Raw genomic sequence first — 11203 nt, 5'->3', positions numbered from 1 at the left:
TCAGTCCTACACTACTAACAAATGATGTTCCTGCTTTGAGTAGAAGAAGCAAACACCAGTGATAAGCATAAATTATAATGGGATTAAGTGAAAATAAAACAGTAGAAAAACCTGGTATCTATGCTGGAAGATGATACTTGGAGGAGTAAGGGGCATCTTATTGGCTGACAATTGCTATGCTAACATGTTTCACAAAAAAATGAAACAGTGTGGGGTTCATCTTGGGATGTGATCTCATCAAGATTTACAAGCTGAGTAGAGTTATGCCTGTTGGTCAGTACCCTGTTATAGTTGGGAGTGGTGGTGATCTGACTTGATGTTAAACTTTTTGCCTGAATCAGTGTGTAATGGTAGTGTAGCACAGCATTAAGGGGTATTATCATACTGAAGGAGATCTGGGGCTTCTTTTGGATGAGACTTTAAATGTAGCTTGGAGAAGATGGGGATGAAATAGGTTCTTTCTTCTGATAGGGGTTGGACTTTTCAGTTCATCACATTCCTGTCCATAGCAAAGGGAGAATTGTCATATTTGAACTCTGAGGGATTTAAAATCTGCTCCATGTAAGTTTCAGAAAGAACTGCAAGAAGAGAGAAGGAAGCTTCACATTCCAAAGGAGAAACCACTCCTAGTAAAAAAGTACCCAGTGTTTTTGAAGAGAGAGGGGCAATTAGCCCTTCCCCTTGGCTGGAATGATGAACTATCGTAATCCTAAAATTAGAAAACCAAAGGTCTTCCCCCACCCACATTCTTACGTGCGTCTTGCCTCACCTGCCACAGGTATGTGTGTTATTTTCAGCTAAAAATACCTCCACAAGCTTGAGTGGTAGAAAGTTTCTTGGTATGATCATGCCAAGTGGGCAATTGTAACTGAGGTAGAAAAGGGAGTGGGGAAGTACAATGGCTCTCTATATTTTGTTCCAGAGAGTAGAGTTCTAATCCCATGCAAATTTTTAATAACATATATATCTGACCTAATAAGATAATGAAAACCATGAGAAGGGATTGGCGTTTCTGGGTGAAGAGTAAATATAATTGCTTTATTCTTGGCAGAGATTGCTGGCAACGTGGCTACTAAGCATCGAGTTTAAGACAGGCATCAGATTTTAGCGCATCATGATGCATAGGTTAAAGGTTGATCATTGCAACCATTGAGTCTGCTTCTCACATCTAAACTTTGGTCTCAGGTAATTTGAACTTGTTTAGGCTTTGAGGTTTAAGAGTACCCTGAGGAAGGAGTATGCTTCTGAAGTATTGTGGGCATTTGGTTTTATTTCACAATGACTTCGTTTTGTAAAGGGAAAGTGATTTCATACACATTAGGGCTGGAAGGGACCTTGGAAGATCATTGAATCCAGCCCCCTGCCCCAGGGGCAGGAAGTCAGCTAGGGTCAAAGGATCCCAGCAAGAGAAGCGTCCAAACATTTTTTTAAAGAGCCCAGAGGAGGTGCTTGTACCAAGTTTGGAGGGAGTCAGGGGCTCAGGAAAGGGGCCTTTGTTTCCATATAACCAAGGTAACACATGGAGGTAACTTAAGAAAAGTTACAAGTGGTGAAGTGAAGCAGCATTGGTCATCAGAGCCAGAACCTGAGCTACCACACTGGCCTTAAGAACATATGGGACCATCTTGGACCACATCCCACTGCAAGCAATGTGAAATGGGTAATCCCCTTTTTAATCAATGGCCCCTAGCTTATGCTGTATTTTATGGTGTAGTCCAACCTGGATCATTCATATCTGGATGATAGGCAATCTTCTGCCAAAGAAGCAGGTTGCAAAATAAAGGATGAGTTATGCATGTGTTTGCTTCAGCTTTTTACTTCAAAGGGTCTTACTTTTCTACTCAGCTGGAACTCATCAACAGTCCCACAACTAATTGGTGAAGCAGTGCCCTTTGAAAGACAATTCACAGCAATCACTCGAAGCACCTGGTGGCTCCCTGTAGCTGTTTGCTGCAGCTGTCTTATTTGCAAGTCTTCATCTTCGTGAGAGCTACAGAGTCTGATTCCCACATTATTCAACTTCTGCTTTATACAATATACAGCGAAGAGAAATCCAACACTGGAGGGGACCTTGAGAATAACAAATGATTAGGAGCGTGAAGGGATTGATTTATGAGGGAAGACTGAAATAACTAAACATTCATAGTTTTGCCAAATACCTCTAGAAAATGGGTAAGTACCTACAAGTGTTCAAAAGGTGTAAGCACTTAGGAAGGAATGGAAGGGATCCAAGTTTCAGCTGGCTGGCTTGCCAGAGAAAAATATGCATGTGTCAGTATTTGTTCCAAATAAATTTCTGGCTTTTATGTGATGGCGTTTTCACTAACTTCCTCAAACATTCAAATGAGTGATTAATTCCTGCCAACACTGCAGAGCAGAACTCTTGTGAGGGCTCATGTGAAACAGGTTTTGTATGGAAGCTGGTGCCAGAAGTGTCCATTTGAAATCTGATAAGCATCCTGCTTAAAAAGTTTGCCAATTGATAAGAAAGCAGCAATACTAATAGCTAAACTTTTCTGGTCAGACATGCTACAAGACTAGCAAACAACATAATTGTTTCCATCACAACCCAGAGGCTGAATCATCTTTTAATGTTTAAACCTAAGGTATGAATTTTTCTAAATCCAAGCAGAATTTGTTTTTGTAAACAGAAAAAGGGGCTCTGTGTATTAAAATCCATTTGAATGTCTTAGCCATTTTAATGAGGGTTATATGAGCAGTACAAGTGAAACGAAGGCGATTGAGTTTCTTTCCAACAGAGAGGGTTGCTAGACTTAAATATTCTGTCAAAGGAAATGTTTTCCACGTGAAATTCTTAAAACTGGTAGGGAAGGCTTAAGGGTTTGATTATGGTATGAAGCTGCTGCTGCCGCCATGCCATAGGTCAGAGCAGTTAAGACTTTTTACTATATTTCCAGAGGTGATTGACCTTGCTTTATGTTCATGCCAGAGGCCATCCCCATTAATTTGTTGAGGCTGTAGTCAGAAGGGGTCAGATGTGATACTAGCCACATCAGTCTTTTGTATACCATTGGTTACAGACACTGGTGTACCTCAATCAAACTAAGTTAATGGGCCACTAGGCTCTGATGAACCTTGATGTTTCTTGTCAGAGCTTTCCTGCTAGCTCTATGGTGCCAGAGCCCCTAGTGATGATGGCCTGCTGTCTGCTTAGAGTTGTTTTTTTTTCTGAATTTTGGTACATGCATTCCCAAGTGACAGAAGTTCTGCAGGCAGAAGCCCTCCTCTGTAAACCTAGTTGCAATCAGACAAGGGGCTTTCATGGTAAAGCTATCATCGCCAGGGAAAGAGGGGACTGATCATTCATACCTCCAGCCAACTTAGCTATACCAGCAAATAATACATTCATAGAATGGTAAAATGGTGATAGCATAACTGCTGCCACTGGGAGCCACCATCAGTTGCAACCAACCCTTGGCGTAGGTGAGAAGCTACCACCTGTCAGGCTTAATTAAACTCTTTGGCTGTGGTGGTGACTGGTTTTCTTCCTTAATCCAGGGCTGGCCAATTTAGGCATGGGTACCAAATGTAGTAGGGGCAGCCTCTGTGTGGTACACAGCAGATCAGAGAAGGGGCAGGTAGCACAGCAGCAGACAGGGTAGAAAGCCAAGCAGCAGATTAGGCAAGAAGCACAGGCCAGGAAGCAAAAATACAGAGCAGTTGTTTGGATACAGAGCACAGGGCAGGGAACAGACAGCAGAACAGCAGATTGGGTAGGAGAAGAGGATGGGAGCAGCACTTGAGGAGGGTACAGGACTAATTGGTGGCACACCTGCCAAATGGGTTGGTCCCCAGTGCCTTAATTGCTAGATTAGTCTGTCCTTTTCTGGTCCTTGCCAGTTTGCATGCCATAAATTCAGGTGGTGGAGGCCACCTGAAATGCTGTATGACAATTCCACCCCAAGCTAAGTCCTCAGCAGTCCAGTAGCAGCTCAAGAGGAAGAACGTGTTTTTGCAATACTGCATGAATCTCACATTGTTGATTAACCTGTCCTGGAGAAGAAGGGAATTTACAAAAATAAGTGCCTTGACAGAGGGTTTAACAGTTTCATTTAAACCTATCGTGAAATTTTGTTATCTCTTTCTCTTCTATGTGCTCTCCTTTAAAATATAACCAGCTATTTGCAATTTCACCAAAGCCTATCATCTTATCCCCTTTTGGAAGAGAAAAGTGAAACTGATCATCCTGCAACTCAGTTCATCCCCATAATAAGTGCAGTGCAACAACAGCTGTTGACAGTCATGAAAGCTTTCTCCATGCATAGATGGGTCCACTGCCACGTACTTCAGTTTGACTTGGATAGGTCAAGTTCCAAGATGAAAAAAAGAGTTCAGTCTTTTGGGCCTGGACCATTAATTTGTGTCTCTGAAAAGCACAAACACTTGCAAAAATGACAATTGTTCCCAGGTTACTGGAAAAAACTATAGTGCTTGACCAAAAAACAAACAAACCCCACACAGCCAAAACAAAAAACAAAACCAGTTTTCTGCCCCAGGGAGCCTGCAATTTGAGAGGCAAAAAATGGGACAGTTGTTTTGAAAAGGGGTATGTGATGGTCATTGATGCTTAGAAGGTACTGAGAAAAATAGCAATGTCTGGAGGATAAATTCCTCCCTACCAAACTTGCCAGTATGCTTCACTGAGCAGTCATTCCCTGGTAAGGAAAGACTTTTAGCCACTAGTGACCTGAGGCCAAACTGGAATTGGGTGACCTGGAGAAAAGAGAACTTGTCTCCTTTACTAGTCTTTCTGTTCCTACTGCGACTGGCAAGTAAGCAAGCATCTATTTTGGTGAAATTCCATGTAATTCTTGGGTTGTGATGGAAACAGAAATCATGTTGATCCTCCAAACAAACACTGTACACACCACAGAGTACTGTATAAGGTTCTGCTCCTAGCTAGAGTTCGGACCTGATGTAACCCCCAGTGAAACCGATAGAAGCCCTTCCATTATTTTCAGTGGGGATTGGGTGAGGCTCATAAGCAGTAATACAAGATATACTCAAATAGCATTTTCTCTTCCTAAATACTGGAAGGTATTCATGCTTGCTAAGAGTCCTCTACAGCTTCACCTCCGGGAAGTGAGCAGCTGCCCACAATGAAATGCTGATGATGGGGCATAACACATTCCTCTGCTTTCATTTACAAAAATTGAATCACATGGGAAAGGCCTGGAAGGTAACTATTCCCACCTTACTAATGAGTAGATGGTAATATCTGCCCTCGTTCACATCCCTCCCCTGAGGGCTTCTTATCAAAGGATTGCTTTCAAGCCATCTCTTGCAGAAGGCTGACATCAGTGAAGAAACCCAACATCACCTCAAATGTGCAAGTGCAGGCTTCCGACATCTGAGGAAACAGGTGTTTCAAGACTGCAACACCAGATCCAAAACCAAGTGTATGGTTTATGAAGCAGTCATGATCAAGCTCCTTACTGTACAGAGCTGAGACATAGACAGTGCACAGGAGACATCTCAAACCACTAGAGAAGTACCATCAATGCTGCCTGCAGAAGATCTTTGGAATCCAGTGGGAAGACAGATGTACTGTTAGCATCCCCTTGCAAGCAAACACCATGAGCACTGAGGCAATGATCATCCAACATCAACTTCACTGAGCTAGCCACATTATCCAGATGTCTGACTCCAGATTCCCACAGCAAGTTCTATTCTCCCAGCTCAGTCGAAGCATGTGCTCAAGAGGAGTGGAGAGAAAGCACTTCAAGAACATCCTCAAGGCCAACTTGAAAACATGCATCAACATCAACTCATAGGAGACTATTATCCAGGACTGCCCCAAATGGAGGAAAAGTCTGCTGCCAGGATCACACGACTTTGAAACCTTATGGCGACAATAGGAGATGGAAGAACGGGAGCAACAGAAACCACATGCTGTGGACTGAATCAAAAACCCAGAGCCACCCGCCTCACATGGAAACATGTGCACAAGCTGCAATAGAGTCTGTCAATCCTGGATCAGCCTGGTCAGCCATCTTCAGACCCACAGATAAGACTATCATGGAAGACAATCACCTTGACTGGGAGGGATTGCCAATGATCTACTCTTCTTTACATCCCTCCCCTGAGGGCTTCTTATCAAAGGATTGCTTTCAAGTTTATATGTCTGAAAATAGCATCGGAGTTGTCTGGTTAATGGGAACTGCTGCTAGGCTGAATGCTTACTGCGGTTGATGTAGGCCAGTGTTCACCAACAAGTGGATCTCGATCCACTGGTAGATTTCAGAGTCTCTTGCAGTAGATCTTGGAGCCTCTTGGAGTCGATCTGAGGTTGGGGTGGAGGGCTGAGTGCCCCAGCCCAGCAGGTCAATTTGTTCGGGAAGGAAGGGGCAGGGGCTAGCTCAAGGCCCCTGTGGTTAGGGACAGTGCTGCAGAGGCAGGAGCAGGGGTAAGTTGAGTGGGGCCCCAGCTGGGTGGGGCTTACCTGCTGTGGAGGTGTGCCCCGAAATAATTTTTTCTCCTTCTGCCTAGATCTGCCCACCTCCACCTCTTCCCTTCCCACAGACTTACCTGTTCGGTGGGGGATGGCAGCACATTGTAGATCTTGGGTTGCTTTTAAATGCCAAAGGTAATGTCCTACTTAAAAAGGTTGGAGACTGCTGATATTGGCCATGAGTGCTCAACTGAAATGTTCCTAGTCTAGGACTCTCCTACCATGCATCACTCCTCCCACTGGCTGTTGAGAAGCCTTAAGTCTGTCAGTGCTGAGGGCAGCTACTTGTAAAATTATTAGGCAGCGTTCAGCAATATCAAATAGTCAGGGGTATTGTGAGCAATTAGCAGGCAGTAGGAATCTTTCACTTCTCAGCTGTTAGGGAGAGATGGACTGATATGGTCAACAGCCTGGCAGACTAGACTGGGGATCTGTTGGTTCAGGGAAAAAACAAAATTAGAATTTAAAGGTGGGGGAGGGGGTGTTTTGGTCAAAGAATTTGAAGTTTGGAGCTCTCATCTCTAGGTATCCCAATAAAACAAAAAAAAAATCCCCAATTTTTCAGTTAAAAAAAAACAACCCCCAAATCCACATTTTTCTGTGATCAAAATGAAATACCACTAATATGTATTTATGTATGTATTACTAGTGTTTCATTTTAATAATGGAAAAATGTGGATTTGGTGTTACTTTTTTTAACCTGAAAATTGGGGATTTTTTTTTTCCTTTATCAGAAAAGACTGGGATCCCTGCATGCCCTGCTGTTTGTCTCAGTCACTTGTGGCACATCTTGTTATTACCATCCTTTCTAACTCCTTGCACTCAAACCCTCCATTCATTGTCCTGCCATATGTCCATCACAAACCAACTCTTCTCTTACTCATGTCTGTTCTCTGTGTCCTGCTCAATAGGTGGGCTCCTATGGTCTCAGCAGTTAGACAGTGCTCCTGGGATTTTCAGGATGAGGGTGGCAGTCAGCTGTGGTAATAAGGAACACAAACAGACTGAGGCGTGGCTTTGCTTTCCTGCCAGCCCAGCTCTGCTCTCTAGTGCATTCCTTCAGCCCTTCTTGCACAATGTAACTAGGCTCTTGCCAGCGTTGCCCGACACAACAAAAGAAGAGAACATAATATCAGCTCTTCTGAAGGAGGAGAGATGGGAACTGCTCTGCTTTCTGTTCACCTTCACATTCCTAAATGCTTCTCACCTTGAGCTTTCCGAGTCCTTTTTGGGAGAAGGCTTCCTTGCAGCTGCTTATAACCCCTTGTCAAAGAAACCTACTTGTAGCTCTGCTTGGTTGCACTGAGTTTACCTCACTCCCTAGACCCATCCTATTAATTGTAGTCACTAGTGGCTTATTCTCTATGTCTTGTAGCTGCTCTGTTCACCAATATCCAAAATGATTCAAATACTGAACCTTCCATCACAATCCTTGGGTGACCATTCCACAGTCGAATAGAAGTAGGTCTGCTTGTCACTAGAGGATTGCTGATATCCATCACACACATTGGCAATGCGTAGGGGATGAACATGGGTGCACCTGACCCCCCCAAGATTGACTGCTGCCACTGTCTGCAGGCAGTCCCTGCTCACCACCACTGACCCTGCCTGCAGGCGGTCATGATCACCCACTTGTTTAATTGACTTTGGTTACTCTTAATTCTTTTTCTGGAGTAAAAGGTAAGCTCCAAGGTCTTGGGACAACCAAGAAAATATTGCACTTCCCTGAAGTGTCAGGTTCTCTAGCATATTCAGATCACTCAACAAATGTTATCAGTGGGTGGTTGGGGAAGGAAAAACTTAACTGACAAAAGGGACTCACAGCACGTCAACATCCAGATTACTCACATGAAAGGGAAGGTTCATCAGCCCATCTCAGAAGAAATCATTTTAGAGTTGCAACAGAACTTCACAGGAAGTGGAACAAGTAGATGCTGGAATCTCAGAGGAGGTCAGTGCTTACTGCAATGCAGCTAGGACATGCATTTACCCAAGTACTATAATGAAACCTCAACATTTCTCTGTTGCAGTTATACACGTAATGTGTGCAATCAGGGTGCCGACTGCTATGAAAGCTGAAATTCTTTGTCACATAGTTACCCAGCACTGTTAGTGATTCAGTTGGAAAAACCTGAGTCAGCACAGAATTATTGTCCCACCACCCAGTCTGACACAGGTCAGGAGCTTGTAGTTTAACATGTGATAGCAATTTTTGCAAGACGACAAAATCTCAAAAGAGATTTTGTTACTGTACAAAATCTGTTAAATGCGAAATTGGGCGTGGGCTCTTTTTTCTCTATAAATATGATCTAGAGTCTAGATCACTGGGGACCAACCTTTGGCAGGCAAACCACAACTTAGCCCTCCATCCATCCCAAATGCCACTCCAGTTCCCCCATTCTGCAGCTCTGCTTTCTGCTCCCTGCTCTGTATTCCCTGCGCATTTTGCTGCTCTGCTATCTGCCCTATCTGGCACTGCTGCCTGTCACCTTCCTGCTCTACCACTTGCCACACACAGTCTGCTACCACACACCACAGACTGGCTACCCCTGCTCTAGCTGACCCACAAATCTTTGAGTTAAATAGCAAAATTGCTTTGTGAAATATATATAACATTGGTGACAGGCAGTCAAATGGAAAGATGGATGGTTGTAATGTCCTGTCTGGCCTTAAAAAACCATGAATGTTCTACTTAAGTAAAATATGCTCCATCAGTGTGATTAAGTAGTGTTTTCTCCTGCACCCCCTAAACTGCTGCATGGTGTTATAGGCAATCTAGGAGCACCTGCAACTTACCCCAGAAGTGACTGCATTTCAGCAGCATTTAACAATCTTTGGAAGTTGTGCAACCTCCACTTTTAAATTAATGTTGTAGTAACATCATGAAGACTGAGGTTGCTAAAAATATTAGTATTCAAGTAAATGCTGCTTCACTAACCTTAAGAGAACCCAAACTGGTTAGAGGGGAAGATGACTGGATGCACTCATTGCTGGGGTTGTTTGACCCCAAACAGTCTTTCCTGCCCCGAGCAGGGGGGCTGGACCCAATGATTTCACAAGGTCCCTCCCACCAACCCTAATCTTCTGTGAATCTGTGTTACTGCTGCCTTTTCTGTAATGATAGGAGCACCTGCTCACATTTCATAGCTGCTTCTGCTCTGAGTGGATTGCAGTAGCTGGAGACATGTGTTTTACATCTCATTAGCAGTTAATTACCATTTAAACATTAATTAAATCCTTCCTTGGGGCTGGACTGTGACCCAAACATTTTGCTTCTGTTTACAAAATAACCCCAGGCATGTGCTCTTGTGCAGCCTTCTTAGTAGAGAGCAGGCGGGGATCCCATTCTCTGATAAAATTCCTGGAGCAGAGCCAGGTTTCAGAACCATAATTGTTCAGAAGGAGAAGGAGGGTGGACTGGGAAGGGGGGCAAGAGAGAGCAGGACAGAAACACATGAAAATAAGGAGTAGAAGTGATGAAAGCAGGGTTTCTGGATTGTAAGAAATTTTGTTTCAAGTTTTGATTCAGTTCTAAGATGACCAGTCAATGTTTTTGTTTGCCCTTATCTTTATTTTCAATGAAAAATTTAAACTTGCTGGCGGGACAGGACCCATTTCTCAGCTCTAGTTTCCAGATCACTGCTCTCTCTGACTTGAACTCCCTTTTACCATGAAATGAGAATAAAACGACACATTATCAACTCTGACATGACTAGAGTAGGAGCTTTATAGACTTGCAACACAGACTCATCCTTCCAAAGCACAGGAATTGTATTTGGTGTTATTTAATTAATGCAGATCCTTCAGGTGTGCCTTTAACTACTCATGCAGTCAGATCTGTGTGGAGTCCTGTGATCCCAACGCACTTTCCTCACAGAGAAGTATTTGTCTTGGTGTAGGTGGCCCACATTTTCACATCCTGCTATGTGCTATCTGGCTTGCCTGGCAGATGTGGCTGCATGTTGATGTAACTTGACCTGGTGAGGGGGCTGCGGGTGATGGGCCACCTGGGAGACAGTGATCATCGCTTGCTGGAATTCACCATCCAGCGTAAGGTGGCAAAGGGCTGCAGCAAGGCAACAGCCCTAGACTTTAGGAGGGCTGACTTCAACAAGCTAAGGAGGATCGTTGGGGAAGCGCTGAGGACCCAGAGGGGAAGGGAATCAGATGTCGAAGGTGAGTGGTTGCTCCTTAAGGAGACGATCCTCCATGCCCAAAGGGAGGTAATCCCAACAAGGGTCAAAGGGAGCAGGAGGGCACATAAACCCCCATGGCTCACTAAGAGCATCCGGGAATGTCTCCTTGCTAAAAGGGAGGCATATACCCAATGGAGAGATGGGGTCATCACCAAGAAGGACTATGTTACAGTCGCCCGAGGATGTAGGGGGGCAGTCAGGAGGGCCAAGGCAGAGATGGAGATAGGACTAGCTTCCAGGATTAAGGACAATAAGAAGTCCTTCTTCAAATACATAGGGGGTAAAAAGAGGGTCCCGGGTAATGTGGGGTCCCTGCAGGACACGATGGGCAACTTAGTCATCACGCCAGATGATAAAGCTAACATATTTAACGATTTCTTTGCCTCTGTCTTCCTAAGTAGGGACCAGTTCAGCCACCTCCCTGCTGGGCCCCCCTCGGGCCCCGGGAGAGACACGCCTGGGCCAGGGGTTAGCGAGGAGTTAGTTAGGGTACTTCTGGAGAGGCTGGACGTGTTCAAGTCCGCTGGTCCGGACG

This window comes from Crocodylus siamensis, chromosome 4 (assembly GCF_052110815.1).
Source record: "Crocodylus siamensis isolate JL-2025a chromosome 4, ASM5211081v1, whole genome shotgun sequence".
In the NCBI taxonomy this organism is placed as follows: Eukaryota; Metazoa; Chordata; order Crocodylia; family Crocodylidae; genus Crocodylus; species Crocodylus siamensis.
This window is presented reverse-complemented; position numbering follows the sequence as displayed.